We start from the raw sequence: 27,626 nt of genomic DNA, 5'->3' as shown, positions 1-27,626 counted from the left end.
TATACCCCCCCCCCCCCCGGCGCCTTCTTTTCTTTTTCTCTCTTTTTTTCTCTTTTCACTCATGTATGCTCCATGTAAATATATATTTTTTTATACACAATAAAAAATTACGGAAATAAAAAAAAAAAAAAAAAAAAAAAAAAAAAATTTCTCTAAATGATATCATTACCTCCAGTACATTATCGGATGGTTGGGATTTGGAAGCTGTAAATAATATGTTGTCTGATTTGGAACAATCTGCTGCATTTTTTAAGCACTGAAATGTTAGAGGACAGATATGATTTTGACACTCTGTACTGTTACCAACATTATGGTCATCACTCTTTAGACAAATCCATTATCCCAAGTAATGTTTTTACATACCACCAATGGGAACATTGCCCAACACCGCCGAAAGGTAGTTCACAAACATTTGCACAGAAAGGGGGATATTCTCAAGAATGTGTGATAATTGCCGCAAAATTAGCTTAACGCAACTTTGCACATTGCAGTCTATTGCAACAAAATAACACTGTGTTAACGTTGTATTCTCAACTCGGCTGCACCAGGCGATAGTCTCACGATGATGCACCAAATGACCGTGATAAAATTAACGTGATGCTGAAAAAATGTGAAACACAAACGCGAAAAAAGTCACGATGTTGCCAACGCGATACAAAAATCAGCGATAACCAACGACAGGCCTGCGATTCCCACGCGTCTTACTTGAAAATCACTATAAAAGCAGAAAAAAAACTGCGTAGCACCATGGATGCACCCAGACCGAGTACAGAGGACAACACAAATCCTACAAGCCCCACAGACGACTAGCAAGGAACCTCAGGGTCGGGGAAGACCAAGGAGAAGAGGAAGACGCAGTTCAGTCCGAGAAAAACAGGATCATCGTTCCGGAGGTAATAGAACACTATTAATAACAGTTTGTCACATCCAACGAGTCATTGGCAACAAAGACGCAAATATGGCAGGCTATCTTGGAACATGTGAATGCAGTTGCAGCATTGAAGAGGACAATGGAAGAGGTCAGGAGGTGCTGGAATGATGTGAATGGCAAAATTGAGAAGAAACTCTATGCCAACATTAAAGCAGCAATGTTGATTGGAGGTGGTGGTCCTGTGGCACACCAGGAGCTGGCCACAGTCATCAGTCAGGATACGGTGCCAGGACTGGTGGATCCGGACACTGCTCTACATGACCCGACACAACATCAAGAGGGTGAGAACCGATGGGAGATGGGCACAATGACACACATGCACAATTAAGTAGAGCACACTGCACACCCAAATCCTGATCCCAGTGGCACACTGCAGCACACATACAAACACCAAGTAGGCCCGTGTACCCCATGTCCCCAAAGGGGTCCCACCCTACACATCCCCAATCTCACCACCAACACATGCACACATGCGAAACCCAGCAACGATGCATATTTGTTAGTCACACTCACAATGCAAGTGACACTACATGACGATTAGCATGGCTGCAGTCCAATCATCATGACATTGTGCACGCCATGGCACTGAGGTGGCTGAGTATGGACCACATCTGGAAAGGAGCAGGGCACACTCTGACACATCCACATGCACAAACAACCCCTGATGTGAACAACACATCTGCGGACAAACCATGCCCAAGAGTCACAACTCAACCAAGAGCCCAATTTACCAAGTCCTGAGGTTCCGTGACAATTATAGTGGTGTTTTCGACTCGTTCGAATATGGACGAGTTTGGTATCTATGAACCGCAAATGATGAGTTTAGTGGGTATACGCGGTTTCGCTACACTGGCCTGAACCGTTCGTCTTATTCGTGGGTTTCTTCATCTGAACCCACGGGTTCCATTTTAGATACGGCATCCATTTTGTCTCTTGCCCTCAAGTAGCCAGCGAACGGACACTGTCCGCTTCGTGACCCTGGGATTCCCAAGCTCTTGCGGAAGACACGTGTTCCTTTGAGGGTGTCTTTATGACGAGGGGGATGACACTGCAAAGGCAGATGGCCCCGCTCGAGGCTCATCTTGCCGTGCCGGTCTATTGTTTCAGCCGTGCATGCATTAGGCACGAATCCTTTGATCCTGCAATCGTGTTTCCGATATCGCCCCCTACACTCTTTTTCAATCTGTTGTCTATCTTTGCCTTCCTTACACCTGTTTCTGTCTCTTTTCTTAAACTCGTTTACAGCCGGAATGGAATGTACTTAATGATGGGATAACGTACTTTTACAGTTGGGAACCGGCGATGCTGCTGTAATTATGTTCCGGGCTCCTGACTACATGAAAGCAACCCTTTTGAAGTTTACTGTGGGAACTGAGTTGTAACCTTTTGTTCGCCATGTTGTGCTATGACTGAAATATGTATAAAAGGAGCGATCCACTGTTGTTATTTGAAGCAGTCTCCTAGAACCTACACATGCTGTACTTCTTGCGACTTCTGTGTTCCCTGCAGTAAATAAACCTCGATTTTTGACGCCGAAGGAAGTGTCCCGTGTCTCTGTGATTTGTACGCCGGAACAGGTTACCCACGAAGGTTTCAGGTGTTGTCCCCTGGCACCGCTGGGCCTTAGAATAGCCCAGTCCTTCAGTCCGCTACATCTCAGCACTGTAGAAGTACAGAAGTCAAAGGCACACTGCCTGAAAGGGATAAGGGGCAGCCAAATCAGAGCTGCAGTGGTGACTCACCCACAATGCAGCACACACACATACGAATAAGAGCACCTCAACATTGACAACAATATGGTACAAACTGCAACACTTTTATATTGTCAAACATCGAAAGTCCCCTACCTCTCCATATGTTCTGTGACTTTCGCCGCAAATGCACATAATTTGCCATTGTTTTGCTCCAGACTGTGACTCGCAAAATCATGAGTCTATATCATTTGTACTCCTTGATTTCACTTACCTGATGTCACTATCCTTTATTCGTATTCATCTCCAGCAAAGTTCTGGTTGCACTTCAATTGCTTTCTGATATTCCAAAATTGAATCCTCTAAAACGTCTGTATGCCTACATCAAGCACTTAGATTAGGCTAGACAACTCTAATCAGCATGATCTTTCTTATTTTTAGAGTTTGCATATCTATCAACTATTTCTGAAGCAATATCCACAAGTGATACCTGGACTGCTTCTGCTGTTTACATGAACTCTATGTACAAGGTAATTCCCAGTACCAATAAGGTTCACTGTTCTCAATTCAGACATCCACTTTGCAATATCGTGAACCTGATATCCTTGCTTTTCAGCATTTTTGCTTTGGATGCTCCTGATCAAATTCTTCACAGAGCCCTGTCGATTCATTTCAAGTAGCACCACTGACCCCTTCAGGGAAGTGTCTGTCACACAACCTATTGAGGTTCCGTGACAATTATAAGTGGTGTTTTCTCCTCGTTCGAATATGGACGAGTTTGGTATCTATGAACCGCAAATGACGAGTTTAGTGGGTGTACGCGTTTTCGCTACGCTGGTCTGAACCGTTCGTCTTATTCGTGGGTATCTTCATCTGAACCCACGGGTTCCATTTTAGATACAGCAGCCATTTTGTCTCTTGCCCTCAAGTAGCCAGCGAACGGACACTGTCCGCTTCGTGTCCCTGGGATTCCCAAGCTCTTGCGGAAGACACGTGTTCCTTTGAGGGTGTCTTTATGACGAGGGGGATGACACTGCAAAGGCAGATGGCCCCGCTCGAGGCTCATCTTGCCGTGCCGGTCTATTGTTTCAGCTGTGCATTCATTAGGCACGACTTCTTTGATCCTGCAATTGTGTTTCTGATATCACCCTCCTTACACTCTTTTCAATCTGTTGACTATCTTTGTCTTCCCTTGCACCTGTTTCTGACTCTTTCCTTAAACTCGTTTACAGCCGGAATGGAATGTACTTAATGGTGGGATAATGTACTTTTACAGTTGGGAACTGGCGATGCTACTGTAATTATGTTCCGGGAACCTGAATACATGAAAGCAACCCTTTTGAAGTTTACTGTGGGAACTGAGTTGTAACCTTTTGTTCGCTATGTTGTTTTATGACAGAAATATGTATAAAAGGAGCGATCCACAGTTGCAATTTGAAGCAGTCTCCTAGAACCTACATGCGTTGTACTTCTTGTGACTTCTGTGTTCCCCGCAGTAAATAAACCTCGATCTTTGACGCCGAAGGAAGTGTCCCGTGTCTCTGTCATTTGTATGCCGGAACAGGTAACCCATGAAGGTTTGAGGTGTTGTCCCCTGGCACCGCTGGGCCTTAGAATAGCCCAGTCCTTCAGTTGGCACCCCCGTGGGGCGACATCAGCGGTACCGGTCCAAAGCCCGACGATCGTGAGGAACTTCGTGTAAAATCTCCGAGGGAAGGTGCACCCCGCTTCATCGATCCTGTTGTCGAACTAAGTGGTCCGAAGACTTTTCCCGCGAAGATCCCCGCCTCCTGACGGCTGCGACGGACTGATGCCCTGACAGTCGACCTGTTTTGGCGCCTGGCGTAGTCCTTGGTACAGCGAGACGATTGACGGGCCTTCCTGGTGACGCCATTGCTCTTTCAGTTAAGTATTTGTAGGTCGCTCCCAGAGTCCTTGGTCGTTGTTGGTGCTTGGTTGTTTGCATGGTTCCATTGCATTGGTGGTTCTTAGTATCTGGTTCTTAGTTGTTGGGTTTTATTTGACGATTGCAATTGCCAAAAACCGAGGGTTTTGCATTTTTGCGAGGACATCGTAATCCGATAACCCTTGACATTTGTGAAACTCGGTTAGTGTGCACGATGCCTGGCCGTAGTACTTTGTTTAGTTGCTTTAAAAGTTGTGGTGCAGATTCCCGATTGGAGGACTCATGTCCGATACCTCCAGTTGGAACTCCGGTGTATGAGCTATATAGTCGCCATGGAGTGGGTCCTATCGCATATAATGATTGCTGGGTCCGCTACACTAAAGATGACGGTGTCCTTAGTTGGCCACCTCATGGTAGTTTCGAAACGGCAATTTTGGATAATCTTGAAGCAAAATTGTTCAAAAAGAAATCTAGGCCAGCCATGTTTGATTCCTTTCGGTTATGGCGTAAAAAGGCCAAGCAGAAAGAAATCAAACAGCTTAAAAGAAATAAGAGGGAAGGTATCGTTACGACGATGAGAAATGCAGAGCAGTTTCAGCGAGACAAAGAAGAGAAAGAAAAGGAAGTTTTTGATAGACTACAACGTATGGCGGTGGATAAGTGTTATCCCGTTTTACCGTCGTGTACTGATAACAAGGGAGAGAAAGCAGTGGAGGACCCTTTGTTGTCCTACCTACTGAAGTCACCACCTCCATATGCACAGGATACTACAGCCCCTGTGGTTCCTCCTGTTCCTCAAGCCGTCGTTCCTGCAACTGCTGGTCAGCCTGTCGCTGGTCCTGTTCTTCCGAATCCTCTTGTTCCCCAAGTCGTTCCTATTCCCTTACCTGCTCCTGTTCCTACTGCTCCACTGCCTATACCTTCTCAGTCTCCTGTTCCCGCTACTTCTGCTCTTTTGGCTACTCCTACTGCTCCTACTGCCCCTGTGTTTAGCCCTCATGTTGTTGCCCCTGTACTTCTTTCCTCTTCTTCGTCTGTTCGTCGTCGCATACCTAATGCTGTTGCTAATTTTTACTCTCCTTTTCGACCGATTCTCGGGTCTGATGTTTCCGATGTCCCTCAACGACGAAGTCAGATTCCTTGTGGTAGGGAGAGTGATACGTTAATTAAAATGGCGCGTAATTGGATTAGGTATCCCGTTAAAAACACCCCGCGCATAATTTTTGAGACATTTTCTCAATTTAATGAGCCTACACAGAGATTTGCGTTCGAGGAAATGTGTAAATGTTTACGGGAAGTGATGGATAATGATGGGGTAGACAATGTGCCGCCTCAAGTGACTGAACTTCAGCATCAGTTTTCGAGTGGTATGATTGTGGGTAGTAATGTTCGACGTGCTGTAGAACATCTTCTATCTTTTCGGCCTACTGTACTACCTCGAGCACTGTTTAAGGACGCAACTGAGGAGTGGATGGCAACACCTGGTCAGTATCCCATGCGAGAAGTCCCCCCAGTGTGGATGCCAGGTAACCCTGGTGCTAATCCTCGGATTTTGCCACACTTCCAGAGAGTTTGGATACACCTCCCGTGGAAGCGATCGGAAGTTTTGCAGGTGAAACAAACTTTGCCTGACCCCCGCAAAAATCCTGCAGGATACTATAAAGAGTTGTCCCAATTAGTGGATGCTACTATCATGAACCTTGCCGATATCGACATATTGTTCGGTATCGTGGTTCCGCAACCGGTTTGGGCGAAAATACGTCAAGAGAATCACGCAGCTGAGTTAGGCGGTGATTGGGCTGCACTTGTAGCGGCTGACGCATTGCAGGTTGGTGGGGCTAAGCCTGAGCAGTTAATTACGGCTCTGCCTCAAAGAATTAATACACTTATGAAGACACTTATGCCAGCAATGAAAGTTAATTGGGATAAACTGTCTGCGTGCAAGCAAAAGAAGGACAAGAGTGTCACCGTTTTCTTTACGAGATTTGAGGAGGCATTCATCGATCACAGTGGTCAGTATATGAGCACTGAGGGAGGTCAGCGGTTGTTCGTAGATAAATTTGTATCGAATTTGTTGCCTGACCTTAGCAACAAATTAAAAAATTCTGAGAGTTTGTGGGCTGTTTCTACTTCTGCTCAGATATTAGCTACGGCTCAATATTACGAAAATAGGGAGAAGGAGGAAAATGATTGTGCGGATAAGAAAGGATCTCAAAACCAAAGTTCTGTTACAGTAAGCGTATCCTCCGCGCTCAAATCAAAATGCCTCTCAACAACAGAATAGATCGCAATCGCAATCTTTTAGGTCGCAGGCGCGTAACGACTCTTCCACGCAGAGATCTATTCTCGGATATAATCAATGCGCATACTGTAGAGGTGAGGGCCATTTAAAGTTTGATTGTCCGGTTTTGCGCGACCGAAATAGTGGTGGTTCGGCTCCAGGAGGTCGTAGTGGTTCTCAACAGGCTTCACGTGGTAGAGGTCGTGGTGTTACTCAAAATCAAAATGAGCGTTCTAATAATTCGTCTGATTCTAATAATTGCTTTGATCAGCGTGGTTCCTCGTCAGGTAGATCTGCACAGTATCATGTGGATGACTGTTACGTCGAACATGATATTGATGACGGTAACTACTAGGACAGCCACAGACAAAGAGAGGGAGTAGTATCAGTTCCGGTTGATCAGAGATGGCCTTACGTCGCAGTTGCCACATCGGGCGTAGTTGAGCCTTTTCTGTTGGACACTGGTGCAGCGAAAAGTTCCATCATGCATTCGAAACTCCCTGGCGCACCTTTGTCTGGCTTAACGAATGTTTCTGTTGGATTCTCTGACGCCCCGTTAGCAATCCGGTTTCTAGCCCTTTGCCCCTCACAATTGGGCCTCGTGAGCTGGAAGCTCCTTTGATTTTGACTACTGGCTGTGGTGAGAATCTTTTGGGCCTGGATTTGCTGAAACGGTTATATGCGACCCTGTACTGTTCTCCTGCGGGAGTGGAGCTTACTTTGGGTCAGAGAGCGATCTCTCCTATGTATTTGTCAACTGATAAGCTCCCACCGGAATTGAGTTCCCTTCCTAAGTCTTTGTGGGCTACAGGTCCCAATGATGTGGGCCTGCTGGACATATCACCTTATGTTGTTCAATTGAAATCTAATGTGCGATTACCACGTATTCCCCAGTATCGTATCTCTCTCGATGGTGAACGAGCGTTGTTAGCGATCATCTATGACTTGATCAAGAAAGATGTTATTGAGGAGACTCGAGGAAACGTGTGTAATAGTCCTGTGTTACCTATTCTGAAACGCACTGATCCATCCAAGCCTCCTGTGTATCGTTTTGTCATTGATTTACGGGAGGTGAACAAAATTGTGATTCCACAATTTCCTGTGGTGCCTGATATTACGGCTTTACTGACTCTGATTCCAGCCTCTGCTTCTTGGTTCTCAGTGATCGATCTGAAGAATGCTTTCTTTAGCATTCCGATTTCTGAGGAAAGCAGAGATCTATTCGGTTTCTCATTAGGTGGTCGCAGCTTTAGGTTTAAACGCGCTCCTCAGGGCTACTGTGAAAGTCCATCGATCTACAGCCAAGCCCTGAAGAGTCAACTTGATGCATTTGTGTTACCGGCTGGTGCGGCCTTGATCCAATATGTTGATGACTTGCTGGTGGCTGCTGACACAAAAGAGATCTGCAAAGCTGCTACGGTATCGCTGTTACAGCATCTCTGTGACTTACATCACAAGGTGTCACCTTCTAAACTGCAATATTGTTGTCAAGAAGTAACCTATCTAGGTCACTTATTATCAAAGGAGGGAAGAAGGTTGACCCCAGAGAGAATTGCAGCGATCGCTCGAATGACTGTGCCAACAACTCAGAGAGATGTGCGTGCCTTCCTAGGTATCACGTCATACTGCAGGCAATGGATTCCAAATTTTTCATTGCTAGCGAAGCCATTGGTAGCCCTCACATGCAAGGATGTTCCAACTCCTTTGCCATGGACTGAAGAGTGTCAGAAAAGTTTTTCTGAATTGCGTGATGCGTTGTGTTCGGCTCCTGTGTTAGGTACTCCTGACTACAGTAAGCCGTTTACACTATACGTTCACGAGAGAGAGGGTTGTGCGTTGAGTGTTTTGACGCAGCAATTTGGTGGTAAGCAGTGTCCATGTGCATATTTTTCCTCGACCTTGGACCCAGTAGCTAGAGCGTTGCCGAATTGTCTAAGAGCGACAGCGGCGGCTGCGGTGTCCATTCGACAGTCTGCAGGATTGGTCATGGATAATATGCTTACGGTAATGGTTCCGCATGCAGTTGACACTCTCTTAAATCGTACAAAGACTCAACACTTGACGAGCGCAAGGTTGTCCGGTTATGAGTTGACGCTTTTGGCAAGTCATATACAAATAAAGCGCTGTAATGTCTTAAACCCGGCGACGTTGTTGCCAACTAATATGGAATCAGATGATGTACCACCACATGACTGTTATTTGCGAACTGAGGAAGAAACGAAGGGTCGTGTTGACCTAAAAAACACTCTATTGGCAGATGCCGATGGTACCTTGTATGTTGATGGTTCGTGTTTTAAGTTGCCGAATGGTGATGTGACGACTGCGTATGCTGTGGTGACGTTGAGTACGGTTGTGGAAACTGCGAGATTGAGTCAGAATTCCGCGCAGGCGGCAGAGTTGATTGCGTTGACGAGAGCGTGTGTTTTGTCGAAAGGAAAGCGAGTGAATGTGTTTACTGATAGCCAATATGCTTTTGGCGTTGCACATAGCTTTGGTCGCCTGTGGAGAGAAAGAGGGTTTATGACATCACATGGTACGACGATCCAACACGGACAGCTCGTGAACGATCTTTTGGATGCATTGACTTTGCCTAAGCAGGTGGCGATTATTAAATGCAGCGCGCATCGAAAGGTGACGGATGATGTTGGTCGTGGTAACACGTTTGCGGATGAGATTGCTAAAGAGACAGCTAGAAACCTTGCAACCCGAATGTACGTTACGAGTTCAGTGAGGTGGCCGGCAGAGACTGGTATGTGTGAGGACACTGTTGAGAACGTGAAAGCGATTCAGAATGAGGCCACCGAAGCTGAAAAGACTAAGTGGAAAGAAAGCACAGGAAAGTTAGATGCGCACGGATGTTGGATTGATTTGTCGGGAAATCAGAGATGGATGTTGCCGGATGCATATGTGCTAGCCGTTGTGACTATGGCTCACGGCTTGTCAAATATTAGTGCGAAAGGTATCTGCAAGTTGCTGTCCCCTCTATGGAAGAATGATGGTATCGCTAAGTGTGCTGAGAGAGTGGTTAGGAATTGTATGGTATGTATGATGTACAATCCTGGCAAGGGCACCCCTACTCCATCTGGCCATTTTGCTCCTCCTACATGTCCCTTTGAGGTTATCCAACTGGACTTACAACAACTCTTATACGACGTGTATAAGACGGCCATCTGTTACCAAGGAAGCATTGATGGATAGAATGATGTTGCAGCAACATCTGAATGACCTGATGAATATCCAGATCGATTCTGATATCGACTAGTGCTTGCCTACATGAGGGCAAAAGGAGCGTCTGAGGTTCCGTGACAATTATAAGTGGTGTTTTCTCCTCGTTCGAATATGGACGAGTTTGGTATCTATGAACCGCAAATGACGAGTTTAGTGGGTGTACGCGTTTTCCCTACGCTGGTCTGAACCATTCGTCTTATTCGTGGGTATCTTCATCTGAACCCACGGGTTCCATTTTAGATACAGCAGCCATTTTGTCTCTTGCCCTCAAGTAGCCAGCGAACGGACACTGTCCGCTTCGTGACCCTGGGATTCCCAAACTCTTGCGGAAGACACGTGTTCCTTTGAGGGTGTCTTTATGACAAGGGGGATGACACTGCAAAGGCAAATGGCCCCGCTCGAGGCTCATCTTGCCGTGCCGGTCTATTGTTTCAGCCGTGCATTCATTAGGCACGACTTCTTTGATCCTGCAATCGTGTTTCCGATATCACCCTCCTTACACTCTTTTCAATCTGTTGACTATCTTTGCCTTCCCTTGCACCTGTTTCTGACTCTTTCCTTGAACTCGTTTACAGCCGGAATGGAATGTACTTAATGGTGGGATAATGTACTTTTACAGTTGGGAACTGGCGATGCTACTGTAATTATGTTCCGGGAACCTGAATACATGAAAGCAACCCTTTTGAAGTTTACTGTGGGAACTGAGTTGTAACCTTTTGTTCGCTATGTTGTTCTATGACAGAAATATGTATAAAAGGAGCGATCCACAGTTGCAATTTGAAGCAGTCTCCTAGAACCTACATGCACTGTACTTCTTGTGACTTCTGTGTTCCCTGCAGTAAATAAACCTCCATCTTTGACGCCGAAGGAAGTGTCCCGTGTCTCTTTCATTTGTACGCCGGAACAGGTAACCCACGAAGGTTTCAGGTGTTGTCCCCTGGCACCGCTGGGCCTTAGAATAGCCCAGTCCTTCACTATATGTAAGCAACATTACCCTCAATAACATGTAATTCATAAGTCACTGTTGTTTTTATACCTAGTCGCCACACCGACTAAACTAGTTGTTTTAATGCATTCGATGATTAAAGTAGTTGTTTTAATGCATTCGATGATTAAAGATGTTCTCTTTCTCTGTTTGTCTATGAGAATAGATATGTTCTTGATTTACTTTTTGCAACATAACCAGGTGGTAATGCAATATTATTTTTTCATAGTTTTTTCTAGGGTCATCAACTATAAAGCTCAAAGCTCAAGTCCTGATGATGTTTTTATGAAGTTTTCTCCAAAAGACCGAAACGTTGACCATTAAGTCTAATTCTGCTTGTTATTCACTAACCACAATTGATTTTCATTTATATTTGATTTGAAATCATTGTGTCATCATTTTTAGCAGTATAGACTTTCTTTGAGATATATCTTAGGAACACACAAAACACTCCTTTTTATATCCCAAATGCATTTTTCTGTACCCTATCTGTATTGTTGATTTAATTTCCTTGTTACAAAGAAAAATAATAATCCTTTTGACTCTAAAAACCTGGTTATAGTATTCTTTCACTGTATTTTTTCACTTCTTCAATGTGTTAGTGTGGTAACATTATTGATATGTACTTGTGAAACTTCATTCAGCCACTAACTTTTAGTAGTGTGGGTACTCAATTCACTGTAGTCCCTTTTGTGCTGCAATTGAGAATTCTCAACAAACAAACCCCTTGCTGGTCCATTTTGCAAACGTGGTAATCTGGTGTGGCAGTTAAGGTTCATATATCCATTGAAATGTGGTTACTAGCAGTCCGTGTGGTTTTTACTTAAATGAAAGTTAACTTTTTCTGTTATTCTGTCTTGCACGTGCTACTAAATTTCAAAGGGCTGCCTGTCCCTAGGGTGTCTGACTGTCTTCACATGAGAATATAGGTGAGTGACGTGCTGTCAGTACCGTATCTGGTGCACAGTTTGGGTATATATATCACACTTCTAACTCATTCTATACCTAGCGTGAAAGGGTAGGGCAATGGGTGTTGAGGATTGATTTTGACGCTGCCTCATATTCACAAGGGCAGCGTAAATATGGGGCAGCATCAAAATTAAGACCAGGGAAAACCTGGTCTTACCCTGGCACGATGAGGAGAAATGTTTAATTTCTCCTAATTTTTGCTGTTTTCATGTATGCTGTGCTGTGCAGTACACATGGATACAGCAAAATACCAATAATTGTTTTTGTGCGGGAAGGGGCCCCTTCTTCCACATAAACAATGATTCCAAAAAATTGTGTTTTGCAACTTCTACGTATGCTGCATTAAGCAGCACACATTGAACTTACAAATCACCATTTAAAGATTGTTTAAACAATCACCCTTCTCAATGCATCAACCTTGCACCATAGTCTAAGGGTGTCTGTGTTGGCGCTAGGCAGATAAATTTAGCACCAGCGCATGGGGAAACACAGAGCTGCACCATATTCTTGTAAATATGATGCATTCCTCTGTTTCTAAAGATACAGAGCGTGTCGATAGCCTTCTAGGCTTAACGATATGCTCCGCCACTTTCTTAATAAATATGCCCCTATGCGTTTTACATTTTTTAATGCATCCAATATAAACTGGGTGAGATTAAAAACGAACTTCTGTTAAATGTCACCACTTTATATCTGCTGGACTTTAAAGGCAGGAAAGTGCCAGGTAATTTGCTGGAACATGTAGATTTTGGTGAGGTAAGTACAAAAATGTTTACATTTTATGCCCCATTTTAGAGGAAAAATCCTATTACTTGCTACTTATTGCACCCGATAATTAACGTACCATTCTGTATGGGTATTTATGCAAGTTAAATAAATATCGCACATAACACCAAGTTCCTCATTATTGAGTGTCTTTGACTGGGAATGTATTGCAAAACTTATACATGAATAGCTGTTAAGCAAGAGTTTTGTACAGTTACACCTTAGACTGCCATTTTCTACAATTCCACATTAGCTGACATAAAAGAAGTAGTCTTTATCAGAATGTATTTTGTGAAAAAATATTTTTTCATCAGTTAAGTGTTTTAAAGGTGACACATTTTATCATTCAATAAAGTTAAAAAAACGTGTCTCTGTTTGAAAACTTCATCTGCAGACGAAATATTTTCCACCTAAAAAGGTACGCATTAGAAATGTAATGAATACTAGATTTGCTGGCTATTATTTTAATCTAGCCCATGTTTCCAAAATTGGAAAGTTCAGTGTCACCAGGTTTGAACAGCAATAACCCAGAAGCTCTTTGTCATTGAGGTGATGGACACTCACTAATTCCAACAAAGGCTTTAAAAAATCATACGCTGTGTGGGTGGTTCAGGTAAAGATAGATTTGACTTGTGTCCGTATTAATCAACTATTAATGACGTAGTTGCTAACATAATTTAAATGTACAATGTTTCTCCCTCTGTCTTTTATAGGATCATTGCTGTGAAGTACCTCAAGAGCCAACCATGACTTTGTAAAGCCCAGTAAGTGTTCGTTTCTGAAAACTAATTATCTATGAAAACAAAACAGTGACCTGCAATGTCTTCTGTCGGCAGCAATCCACCAGTAGTAGGAAACACCACCCATTCAGGGCTGGCTTTTGCGCTGATTACGCACAGTGCAACAATCATTTTTTGGGACCCCACACACCATGACCGCCTGCTTGGATTCTCTCACTACCACTGGGCAAAAGTGCCCCTCATACCTCCAATCATAAGTTATTGGTAAACACAGTTCCCCCCTCCTGAGGTCCGCTCCCCCTCCACAGGTCAGCGCCCAGTGGGGCAGCACCTGTCGCACTGCCCTAAAGCCCTGCATCCATCATCACTGGCACACTGTCAAAAGAGGTAGCCCTCATTTAATCTACAATGAATTATGCAAACGCGATCCACTCCTTCCACTTAAAGGACACAATGCTAAAGAGTTATCACTGTACTGGCTTTGGAGGGATTAACATTGATCAAGGGTAGAACAATAGCCAGAACGGCTAGCTTGCCTACATTGAAATATGAGTGAGGGAGGCACTAGCATGTCAACCTTCCGCGGCTGTGGACTGAGCCTCAGAAGACACCACAAATGAGTGCTGGGCAAAGCTGGGCTTAGCTGGGAAAGTTCGAAGGGCAGAAAGAAATTTGGTATCCTCACTGCTGCTGGTGAATAAAGTGAGGCATCGGGGGCAGGGCTGGACTGGCCGCAGTGGGCACCAGGCATTTTACCGGTGGGCCGCCGGGGTAGGGATCGATTTTAGACCGGGGGCGGGGAGGGGGGGTTTGTTACCTGGGGCCAGTTTTGAAGCATAGCTGCAATATTGCCCCCCTGCAACAAAAGCCACACAAAGATTTCTTTCCATTAGCCTAACCCCCCCCCCCACGCGAGAGGCCCGCCAAGCTCTTTGCCAGGGCCGGTTTTGGGTCCCAGTCCGGCCCTGAGCATGGGCCCCTTTTGTGTTCCTAGGTCAGTTCCTGGCCAGTTGCATCAGAGAAGTCAAGTACATTAATGGGGTGCCAGTTTTATGGGCATCATTTAGGGCACAATATCTGTGTGATATGGTATTTGGAAAATTACTATAGTCTATAATGTAAATTTATTTGATTGGGATTTAGGAGTCATCCTATCTTTTATTATGATCCCTTGCTGTCCAATTTTATAGAAATTCATATCATATGCTTTACATGTGTCTTTTCAATACAGGGCCTACTGTGTCTTTTTCTGGCATTTCTGAACCAACGAAACACTTAGTTTATGTCTTCAATTCCTTGTTCAAAGCGTGATATTGTCAAAGAGTCTCAACAGACTCTAATGCAGGAGCCATTAAGGTCATTCTAACCACCAAACTATGGATGGGGAGACTGTATAACAAACCTCAAAACTTTTAAAGAAATGCACTCCAAAGGTTGCAGACATTTCAAGAGAACATATTCACATTCAAAGGTTGCTCACCTACATTGTCTGTCCTGTAGAGTCTTAACAGAATCTTCTGCAATCTAACAAAAAACAGGTAGTGCTTACTCTCAATGGTGACAATGAGAAAAGAAATAGTATAGCCTTGGAACAGCCTCTTTCTTGGTAATGCCTTAACTGCAGTACATACTTTAATACACTTAAATGCAGTTGAAGTGTTACATTAAAAAAACAAGTACTCATCTAATGGTTAGTAAGCTACTATGGACACTTTTAAAACATGAAAAGGGGTATATTTGAGGTTATAACTGAAATAGTTCAGGAATAGAAGATCAAATTGTGACACATCACAAAAAAGACATTTAAAAAAAACGCATGTAAAGAATTATGTAGATTTTATTATCTTTAACAATTAATAACCTTTAAAATAAAGTATTAAAGTGTCAATCTTGCAATTTTGCATCACTGTAAAAAAACAGTATATATACTAGAATACTATTTTGCTCAATGCATGCTTCTCTATTAATTGACCTCAAAGGGTGTCTCTTTTCTGGCACCTTTAGCAGCAATTGCTTATTCAGAGAGCTATTGTTATTTTGTATTGAGATGCTTTCAGCTAGGCTGGAATGGAACATCTCTGTGATGTACTGTACATTCCAACAACATGATGTCACTTGCTGTAGCATCATGTTGGAATGTACAGTACATCACAGAGATGTGCCATCCCAGCCTAGCTGAAAGCATCTCAATACAATATAACAGCTATCTTATATGCTTTCTCTAAAGGTAAGATTATTGAATACATGTAGCTGAATTGTCACTCAATTGTACTAAACTATTGATTACACCAGCAGTCAACCAACAAATTGTCTGCAAAGTATATGCTTTCTGAAGGCTGTAATATAATGACCATGTGCCCCATGCAAAGGTCCATTGTTCTCAATAGACATAGGCTAATCAAGCAAGCATGCACAGGGGAATGGGTTGCTCAATGTCCATTTGATGCTAGTGAAGCCTTGGAGTTTGCCAAAAACATAATATGGAAGTTATGCATGGCTCTCGTTAAGTCCCACTAGTGAGAATGCCAAATTCTAAATCTAGTAATTCACTGCTATGCCATAGTAAAAGTGGTTAACAAAAGGTGTTACCTGCTGTTACTACGTGGGAAAGGAATTCCAGGCTGCTCTGCACGGCCGTCATCGGCAGTCAGTGGAGCACTAGCAGAGCAGAGAGCACATCAGGATGGGAAGAGGAGGGAGGGAAAAGGAGAGGAGAGAAGGGTAGAAAAAGCCACAGGGATGGTGGGGTTGGGTGGCAGGAGGGGTCAGTTGTTTATAAATGGGCAGCAAACCATGTTTGTTAAGAACCTCTGTTATTGATTTGCCTATGCATAGTACTTGAAATCAGGGGCAAATGATTTATGTGGGTCATATGTAACATACAATATAGATAGGTAACAGCAAAACATTGATGTTTTTCACCTCAGGATTCTGACTGACATCTTAGACAATTTAGGCTTTGCTCTTGTTGTCTATATGATGTCACCCGGAACCCCTTATTGGAAAACATCCTAGTTATTCACTAATAACCACCAATAATTCTATAGTTTAAAGCAAAATGACATCATAATTAGCACTGATCTCTCTTTTCCTGCATGCATCTGAAGTGCACATAATCAATGAAGACAATTGATTAGTTATTAAAATGATTACTTATATTAAGAAGAACAATTATAATTTTTCTTTGCTTTTATTCTTCTGGACATAATTATAAGTCATGAGATTCTTCAAACCCAATTTAAAAACCTATCCATGATTTCTTTATAATAGACAACTTGTGATGCACCCAGTAACCTATTATAAAGAAATGACGAGTCGCTCACCTGTAATAACTTAATTCAGTTGAGTTCTGATGTCACAATGACTGCTGCCAGAGCCAGCGGCAAAGGGGAAAGGTAGGTCATGGAGCATAATTAAAGCAGCTGTTTAAAGAAAGGAAGTGAAACGTGACTTTCCTTTTTTTCCTGTTTTCCAGCTTTACAGTGCCAAGTCAAATTGATATATTTTTGGCAACATGTTCATTTTGTGCACTACTTAGGTATTTATAGAAAAGTTAGAATCTTTCTGCTTGTTTTCACACATTGTGAGCTATTGATCTTTTTTTTTTTAAACGGACTTGTGTTAAACTGATTCTAATATCCTTTTGCAACAAATATCTAACAGTATTTTTGATGTGCTTAATTTTGCTGTAGAGAGTAGAGATGCTACTTTTATTGTTCATGTTTGCAAATATGAAAGAGGTAAGCACCAAGGAATTGAGTGAGTAGATGGAAATGTGATGGTGTGATCATGTGTAATAAGGAATACAGTACTTTCTATCATACATGATAAAGATATTGCAAATCACCTTGGAGTTGCAGCACCTTATCCAGGAATTTGGCCTTCTGCCTCGTTCCTACTATAACTGTGAAACTCCTCTGTGGCTTGCAATACAATGGAATATGGGACACAAGGATCAGTGGGCATTACCTGAAACTTTTTTTAACACAATTCTGACAGCTTGTATGCTTAAACCTGTATTAATTTCCTAGGACCCTAGGTTGTTGCACAGATGTTTCAATGGTCTCCAGAATAAACATGAAGGAGAAAAGTGTGATATAGTCATCAATTAGCAGTAGCTTACTAAAGAATATGCTACTTATGACTTGTTCTTTTGTATCCATTAGACAGAACTTACCATCAATGGCCTCAAAGGTCATGAAGGCTGCAGCAGGCCCTGTTTCCTGTCTGCAGTTACAACTTGTTTGTCGTTCAATAGGTCCTTGGCCTCAAATTGGAACGCTCACTATGTGCTAAGTGTGGATCAAGAAGGTGATTGTGAGATGTCATCAATGTCACAGGGTGCATAATTGTCCTTCTGCTAACCCCAGCATTTTGGTGAGTCGATGTCCATCAGGTGCTTAGTGCACAGGAGTATTTGATAACATCTAGGGCCATATTCATCATTATATCACACAGCGCAGCAAACTGAGTGATAGGGAAATGGCAGGAATGCACTGTACTTAAGATTGTAAAGCACATTCCTTCCTTTTTCAAGTACTGGTGCACAATGTGCTGCCTAGCGCCAATGCTGGCACTGTTGCACCATGGTGCAAGGGTGACTACATTGTTAGCAGGATTACTTGTGTGCAGGAAGTGGCATTTTTCTCTTTTGATGTGTGCAGCAGACATAGAAAGAGGAAAAAACAAGGAGAATGAACATATTTCTTCTCATTACTCCTCACCTGAGGAGGCATAGCAGTTTTGGGTCATTCCTAGGCCTACCACTTAAGGTAAATCTGGAAATGCGTCACAATCGCGGGTTCTGCGTGAGAATACCCATGAAATACCCATCGAAAGGCTCTGTGGGCCAATTTGTACTGCAATGCGTTACTCTGGATTTATCAAGCCACTTAGAGCCATGCAAAGGGGCAGTGAATGGCTTGATAAATCGCATTTAAAGGGTGAATTTACAAGGTTTTTTAAATGCTAATTCCTAACTATAACATTTGTTTATTTCAGTGAAATTTGATTTGTTTTAGCTAGAAGTCACGTTTGCAGGGTGGTGGAGGAAGGGGGCTGGGCCTCTGACCAGCTTGCAGGAATCCTGCTGTGTAGGACCTACAGGAGGTGACAGGAGAGCTTCTTGGCCCCCAAGGTCCCTCAGGAGTAAGGTGGACTTCATTACCCAACCAGTAGTGCACCACAAGCCGTGTTTGCTGAGTAAGGGAGAAAGGGAAGGGGGTCTGGTGTTTGAAGACCTGATAGTAATCCCGCTGTGTGGGACTTATTGCAGATAACAGGAGGGGAAGTTGGCCCCCAAGGACGTCCTTGGGGACCAACTACCACTCCTATTACCTCCAGTAAGTCCCATACAGCATGATTGTTGAGACCTGATAGGAGGCCACATCCCCTTTCTCCACAACTGTGCAAAAGCACTTCCTGGTGCACTACTAGTAGGGGAATGATGTCCCCTTGGCTATGGTGGGTCCTTGGGGGCCAACTACCTCTCCTGTGCCCTCCTGCAAATCCCACACAGTGAGTTTGCTAAGAGGTTTTTCTGTGGCCACGCCCCCTTTCTCCTCCACTCTGCAAATGCACCTCCTGACACACTACAAGTTGGGGATGAAGTCCCCTTTACTCTTGAGGATCCTTGGGGGCCAACTGGCCCTCCTTTTACCTCCTGTAAGACCCACAAAGGTAGATTGCTGAGAGGTCATTAGAGGCCACACACCATTTCTCCACCACTCTGCAAACATGCCTCCTGGTGCACCGCTCATTTAGGGAAGAAGTCCACTTTAGTTCTGAGTCTCTCAGGAGGTGCGAGACCTCATCCACCCACCAACAGTGTGCTGAGAGGCCTGTTTTCAGAGTGGTGGAGAAAGGGGGCATGGTCTCCACCTTACCAAATCCCTGAGCACTGTGGGGCATATTATCCAGGGGGTTTCTCTCTGCTATTTTGGCTTTAAAAGCCAAGAAAGCAGAGATAAAATTATCTCCCTATTACCTAGCTGTCGCTAACACCAGTTAGCGACAGCTAGTAAGAGATAGCGACCATCTTGGGCCCCACTTTGCATGTCAGTGATATTTATCACTAATGACATGCAAAGTGGGCGTGCCAAGATGTTAGCGACTGGAAACAGTCGCTAACATCTCTATCTCCTATTACCAACTTATGGAGATATTCGCGCTAAGCGCGAATATCTCCAAAAGCTAACACCTGCCCTGAGCAGTTCTTAGCCATGTTATCCAATGGGAGGTGGATAACATGGCTAAGAGCATTAGCTCGGTTATGCATGAATATCGTTGACTTTTCAGCGATATTCATGTATTGCAGTAAATTTTTGTCTCTAACCAAGCAATAGCGATAATTATTGCTATTGCTTGGTAATATGCCCCTAGATTTGTTCAACCAAAGTATCACCTCCAGAATCCAGATTCTGTTGACTCTACGATTCTGCACCACTCTGCATCCAACACCTATGACCTGAGTTTGAATGGCCTAACACCACAAGGAGGTCTCCCCAGCAATCCTGATATGGGAGCTGGTGATCCCTGACCTCCCTCTAGACTCCTGATGATGCCTGCAAACTCAACTGAAAGTGTCCCCCAGTGTCCCCCTGACCGCGACCGGAAGTGGTAAGTAAAACCCAATGCTAGAAGACACCCCTGCACCTGATGTCCCAAGGCCTTGGGCAGCCCAACAGACAGTGTCCAGACATCACCCAAGATCCCAACTTATCTCTCCAGCCAGTGACTGCCTTCAGGCGGTCTCCCTGCCCGAGCCTGCAGCATATTTCCAAAACTGAAGGTCTCCATTGGAAAACACAGGATCCCCGACGTCTATTGTGCACCCTGCCCCCAACCGCCAGCCGCCCGAGTGCTGCTGGTGGTGCAGCTTCTGTGCTATTCTTTGGCCCCTGCAATGCTGACCCTAACTGCAGGAGCTTGACTCCCACAACTAAGTGGCCTGCTCATCAGCAGACCCTAACTAAAGGCCCCCATTGCCCCACTGGCTAACATTGGGCCCCTGCACTCTGCGCGTGGCCACCCCAGTGCCATTGGTGGTGCGACTTGAGTGCCTCCTTGGACCTTGGAGAAGCTTGGTCTTAACCCCCGAAGCTTATCTTCTTGAGTTGAGTACTTATATACCCATAGGAACCCATGTTATAAGATTTTGGGCCTAAAAGTGTGGAACTGCTGATGTATGGAGAGAAGTAAACTCAATTGCTCAACTCAAGGGGGAGAGGAGGGGTCCTAACGGCTCGGGCAGTCGACCTCAAATCTGGGGAACTGGGTTTGAGTCTCGGCAATGACGCTGAACATCCTGTGATTCTGGGCAAATCACCTAATCTCCCTTTGCCTAACAAAAATGAATGTGTCCTCATGTAAGGCAACTGATGCTATGTAAAGCGCTCTGATACCCAATACCTTTGGGTCAAGTTTGCACTATATAAAACTTCATAAAATAAAATTCAAAAAAGTATTCCAAAGTTTAAAAAGTACTTATCTTGTATGTAGAAATCTTAGGGTGTGGTACGTAGGCATACCAGCCCCAGTACTCCAGGTAATCCAAAGTAACTCAAAATTTATCTAAAATTATTTACTGTATGATACAAACGGCATTTAAAAGTGATACAAACATGTAACAATTGAAATTTGAAGCACAACTGCATTACCTTGAACAGTCTTGCATTTTGAAAGTATATTTTACTCACCTGTTGAGGCCTGCTGTCAACTCATTGGTTCACTGCAGCAGTTTCTATTGTATTAGATTACTAACTTTCAGTTTAACACTAACCCTCTCTGTTAGACTAAAAGTGGGACTTGGCAAGGGAGATCAAGTCACCCAGCATCTGAAGATCCCTTCACTGTCTCCTTGTGAAGGACAAAATGCTACTTACACATGTCTGTCCCATTTACAGAAACATCAACAACCTTGCCATCATCTATCTTACAAACAGGATTTCTTTTTGTACTCTTCAGAAACTAAGAAATGTATATACACTTCGCTATGTGCATTAAATTAAACTTAATTCCCAAGGCTGGAGGACTTTTTATTTTCAAGACCCATGTTTGGATCCCTCTACCACTTGAGCTTTGGCAATCATCTTTTCTGATCACTTTCATAAATGATCTAAAACCACACTTATTTGAGGGAACACACCAAGACCCAAATGGAAGTGAGAATGTTATTATACGTGTTATTAACCAATCATTCACAAATATCAACAATTTGTGTCTTTTTACGTCTGTAAGTCAACTCATTGACTGATTGCCGTAAGACGGTCAAACAATTTACGTCTTTAAATAAACCATGGCCAAATAAAACAGAGATATCGAATTTTGACTAACCGTGGGTGAAACACAGACAATCTCCTTTGTGAAAATTACAGGACATGCCCAAAAACTACTAAAGGATATGTGTTATAATGTAAAATACTAGTCTGTCATTTTTCACAATTTATTTTACATATAACACGCACAACAGCTACTCTTGTCCAGTTTCCTTGCAATGTTCCGATGTTCATATGAGAGCATTTTCACCCAAATGACATCTCAATTGTGCAATGTGGTGTAATGGCATGAGCTCAGGCATAACAATTGTAATGCAACATGCCAGAAATAATGGAAAATGATGCCAGCATAAAAGATTCTTCTCCTAGGTCTAACTTTGACATGAAATGAGCAAATAGAATTTAAAATTTGGATTTCTCAAAATAGCTTAAATCGTAGACAGTATGAAACGTCCTACAAGGCATATGACTTTGTAGATGACCAAAGTCTTGATCAAGCATTAAAAATAGAGATTTCTCCACTTAAGGAAGGCCAACAACACTAAAAGACAACAATTGCCTAAAGGTAAAGGTAAAGAAAGACATTTGGGATGGGTACAAATCATCCAGGCAGTGCGGTTGATCTATGGAATAGCTTAACTTGAGTTTGACTCCAGGAAGTACGGTTATGATATTCCTGGACTACACCAGGGAGGTACAGGCACAATGAAGATTGTATACCGCAGTCAAACAAAAGCTAAATGTACCTTACCACTTGTATAGACTCCTTTTCCCAACCTGTCTGAGGGTTGTCCACGACAACATAAGCTTTTTCTTCAACACCCCACAAGCGGTGAGGAGCTGGGTCACAGAAGAGTGTCCCCTGAACAGAGGTGCCTTAAATTCCCCTGCCGCAGGGAGGAGTAAATCCAACACAGAAATGATGTGTGCGCCTAGACTGCCACGTCATCTCACCCGGTCTCATCGTACAGCGACAGGAAGAAATCATCATCACTTGAGGCAACCGTAAGAAGCACCTCTGTCTCCCTTCTCCCCCTCAGTTGAGCAGGAGCCTACTATGGAGCAGCCCCTGACCCTCCTAAATGATGCCGGCGATGGAAGAAATTCCAGACTTTGAGCTTTCATGTAGCCCAACAATCTGAACCAAGGTCCCTGGGAGTGGCAGGAACAATCATGAAGCATGGAGGGGTCCACCACTCTGTCCCGGTTTTACAATATTTGATGCTGTTTTAGTTCTCTTTCACAGGGTGACAGATGCTTTTGGGGTTGAAGTATGGGGAAAGGGGATGGTTGGGGGTTCCTTTGAGGTTTTTGTTACTTGTTTAGGGTTCTCCTAAATAGGCTTTCCGAGACACACAACAAAACAGGCCTGTACCAATCACACGCAGCCCCCCTAGCTAGGGGGGGCAATGGGGGCATACCGCCCCAGGTGGCACAAGTTTTGGGGGTGACCGGTCCCCCTCTTACCTGCAGTCGATGTGGCCTCAAGAATCGCCAGCACCTCCCTTTCTTCGATCAGGCCGTCAAAGATGGTAAACGCATGGGCCACCACGGGTGGCCTAAGGTTTAGCTACGCCACTGCCTGCACCCATCATTTCCATGCCACACCATCATAGAGCATTACCGTGAGGGCCCCAACATGCCCTGGGACACAAGCAGTTACCCCTTTGGTGATTCCACCCCTGGCAACCACCCACCATGTCCTACAATCCCTGCGGATCCTTTCCTGGAACGTTAACAGGCTCCTGGATGAGGTGAAGCGTGCTGTGATCCTGAAACCCTCCACCCGCTCTAAACCCTGTGTGCTCATGTTGCAAGAGACACACCTGTTGGGTGGGCACTGCCCATTTCTCTCCAGAAAGGGATACAACAGCGTATACCATAGAGGCTTCATGCAGGGGACCCGCGGGTTGGTGATCCTCCTCTGCTGCTCCCTCCCATTTGTAGTGAACCAAACACTCAGAGATCCCCTAGGGCATTTTCTGACCCTCTTGGGCGTAGTGGGGGGATGCCCTCTCAACCTAATCTAAGCCTACATTCCTCCAGGAGTCCTTGATCCCTCTCTCCACGCCCTCGGAAACCTATTATCTTACCACAGAGCGTCACAGTGGTGGGAGGTGATTTTAATGCAGTCATTATCCCTAAAAGGGATGCGTCCGGCATACCTTTCCCTAATCAGATTGGATCCGCTAAGAAATTCACCGCCTGGGCATCCCGATTGGGACTCTGTGATGCCTGGAGAACATGGCACCCTCGCCTCCACCATAACACACATACATCTGCTGCCCACCATACTCACTCATGAATCAATGTGCTGTTCATGCCTGCCCCGATTGCCAACAGATTGTTAATGCCCACAAGCTGGCCTGAGGTCTCTCGGACCATTCCCCGCTACAGCTAGCAATAGGACGTCCCACTGGAGCCCTTCGTCCCATTTGGTGCCTAAATGCCTGTTTTTTACAGGATAGAGACTACAAAAAATCAATCAAAGAGTAGTTGCACCAATATTTACTCCAGAATGAAGGATCAGGGGCCTTGGGAGTCACAGTCTGGGCAGCCGGTAAGGAGACGATTAGAGGCATCGCCAAGGGCTACGTCAAAAAGAAGTACCAGGCCAGAGACGATTGTCTCGGTCACTTGGAGGCCCGTGCACTGCTCCTGGAGGGGGCCAGGGGGCTGGAGCATGAGATATCCATGCCCGCTAGTTCAACCTCATTCGCGAATAATCGGCCAAGCAAACGTGGGGGTCCTCCTTGGCGTGGGTATACGGTTTGTCAGACAAAAATGGAAAACTCCTCTACTGGCTAGCAACTCGTCCCCTCAACAATAAGATTATCCCCGAGGTAATTGACCTGGATGGCAATGCACACCAGGCACCAGAGGCGATCGCCCAGACCTGTGCATCTTACTACAAGCTGCTCTACTCCACTGACCAGTCCCCAGTTGCAAACCTTAGCGCAAATTTCTTAAGGGATATCTCACTTGCCAAACTGTTCGAAGAAGAGACTCAATCGCTAGTTCAGCCCCTTACTCTGAAGGAGATAGACCAGGCCATCTCGTCTTTGGCCACAAACAAAACCCTGGGCCCCAACGGGTAACCAGTTGTTAGAACTGGGGGTCTCTAGTTGGCAGAGGTGGATACCACTGTCCAAATAGGGACCCTTGATTCTAGTCAGGGTAAGGAGGAAACCCTCTGAGATAACCCCTGCTGACCCTCTAGGTAGCTTTTCATGAGCAGTCAAGGCTATTCAGGAGGCAATGTGTAAAGTATTTCTACTGACACTCACAGTAACACAGTGAAAACACCACAAACTGACTCCACAACAGTTTAGAAAAATAAAGGTATTTAATCTAAACTACACAAGACCAAAACGACAAAAGTCCAACATACACAGTACAAGAATATGGTTTCAAAATAGTTCTTAAGGTTTTAATAAAAAGTTCCACAGTTGCGTGAAAAGTTCACAGTTGCGTCACGTTTCAGACACAGTACCTTTAGTTGCGACAAAGTTCCAAAAGCAGAAGCTGGTGCGGTGGAAAACAAGTGATGCGTGGCTCCTGAGATCCTGGGGAGGCAATGTGACAGCCCCGCTGCAGCAGCGGGTGTGTTGCGACGAATCCGGTCTGTATGGGGAGGAAGGCCACTTGTATGGATTCCGGTGCGTAGGTTCCGTAGGAAGTTTGTTCTCGCAAAGGCACGATGCGGTGATCTCTGGAGTTGCGACGATCTCCTGGGCGACGATGCGCGAAATAGCGGTGATCTTCTATCTCGCAGCTCTTCGATGCGATGGCTTCTGCGACGACACTCGCAGCGACGTGATGCGGTCCGCAAGCAAGCAGTGCGGCGATCTCACCCAGTGACGACAGGCTCTGCGACGACACTCGCAGTGCTGTTAGGCTTCCCGCACCGATCGGGTGCGTCCCGCACACAGGATGCGATGGCTCTGACAGCGGCAACATCTCGACCTTCGTACCGGTGGGAAACTTCTCGCACTGTTGGGGATGCGCTCCACAGCGAGCGATGCGATAACTTTTCAATTGCAAAAAGTCTCTCAAGATTAGTTTCAAGCTTCCCAGCACAGGTACAACTTCCAGAGGCCCCACAACTGGATCAAGCACTCTAGGAAGGGCAGAACTCTCCCAGCAGAGTTCGGGGAAGTTGGGGGTGAAGTCCTTTTGTTCCTGGGACTTCAGAACAGGGAACCAGCTCTTCTCAGGCCCTTGGAGATTCCTTCAAGACAGGGGACACAGCACAACAGCAAAGTCCTTCCCCTCTCCTTGGTAGCAAAGTAACAGGTCAGTCCAGCAGAGCAACAACAGGACAGTCTTCCTTCTTCAGATTCAGCTTCAGATTCAGCTTTCTCCTTGGCAGAGGTTCCTTCTTTATTCCAGGATGATCTAATTTTCTGTTGTCAGGGGTCCTGAGGTACTGGGCAGCTCCCAACCGATCCACGAGCTCATCAGCTCTGGGGATGGGGTGTGCGTCAGTCTTGGTAACCGCATTGAGCCCACGGTAGTCCTCACAAAGTTCTGGAGTGGCACCGGGCGCAGCAGCTTTGGGTACCAAGACCACTGGGCTAGCCCAGGGGCTGCTGGAGGGCTCAATCACCCCTAGCGCCAACATCTTGGAAACTTCTTCCTCAATGCTGGCCCTGACCTTGTCAGCTACCCTGTAAAAATAATGTTTCACAGGCAGACTATCTCCAGTGTCCACATCATGGATGCACCAATTGGTGACACCTGCGGTCAGGGAGAAAAGAGAGGAGAACTGACCCAACACTTGGCAACAGTCTCTTTGCTGTTCTGGGGTCAGGGTGGGCAAGAGGACCACACCATCCACTGACCCGTCTTGCTCCTTAGCTGCCAGGAGGTCAGGGAGAGGATCCCTATCCTCCTCCCCTCCTGAATCTGTAGCCAGGAGCATTGTCACTTCAGACCTCTAAAGTGTGATTCGAGGCGGTTCACATGCAAGACTCTCAGGGGTTGCCTGTGGGTCCTCAGGTTAACCAGGTAGGTTACCTCACTTTTCCTTTACACCACCTCATATGGCCCAGTCCACTTGTCTTGGAGCGCACAAGGCTCCACTGGCGCCATCACCCACACTTTCTGCCCAGGTTGAAATTCGACCAGAGTGGTATTCTGGTCGTACCATCTTTTCATTTCTTCCTGGCTAGCTTCCAGGTTGTCCTGAGCGAGCTTCCTGAAGCGTTGTGTCTGGTTGCGAATGGCCAGCACATAGCTGAACACATCCTGGGGGGTTTTGCCACTGGATTTCTCCCACCCCTCCTTCACCAGTGTGAGAGGTCCTCTAACAGGGTGGCCATACAGGAGCTCAAAGGGACTCCTGAGGCACTTCCCTGTAGGCAAACAACAGACAAGACGTCCCACTTCCGTCTCATGGGCTCCGCTAATCCCATAATCATACCTTTAAGGGTCGGGTTGAATCTTTCAACCAACCCATTTCCTTGAGGGTGGTAAGGAGTGGTGAAATTATAAGTTACCCCACACACCTCCCACAGAGACTTCATGTACCTAGAGATGAAGTTTGGACCCGGGTCGGAGACCACCTCTCTGGGGAACACCACACGGGAAAAGATCCCCATCAATGCACGGCCCACCACGGGGGCTGTGATTGTCCTGAGAGGGACAGCTTCCGGGTACCGGGTGGCATGGTCCACCAAGACCAGGTTGAACCTGTTGCCTAAGGCTGCCTTGGGGTCCAGGGTCCCTACAATGTCTATGCCAACCCGTTCGAAAGGGGTGCTCACCACTGGGAAGGGTTGGAGGGGGGCCTTCAACTTCATTCCAGTCTTGCCACTGGCTTGACAGGTTTGGCAAGACCTACAAAAGGAAC

Source organism: Lissotriton vulgaris, chromosome 6 (genome assembly GCF_964263255.1).
Source record: "Lissotriton vulgaris chromosome 6, aLisVul1.2, whole genome shotgun sequence".
In the NCBI taxonomy this organism is placed as follows: Eukaryota; Metazoa; Chordata; class Amphibia; order Caudata; family Salamandridae; genus Lissotriton; species Lissotriton vulgaris.
This window is presented reverse-complemented; position numbering follows the sequence as displayed.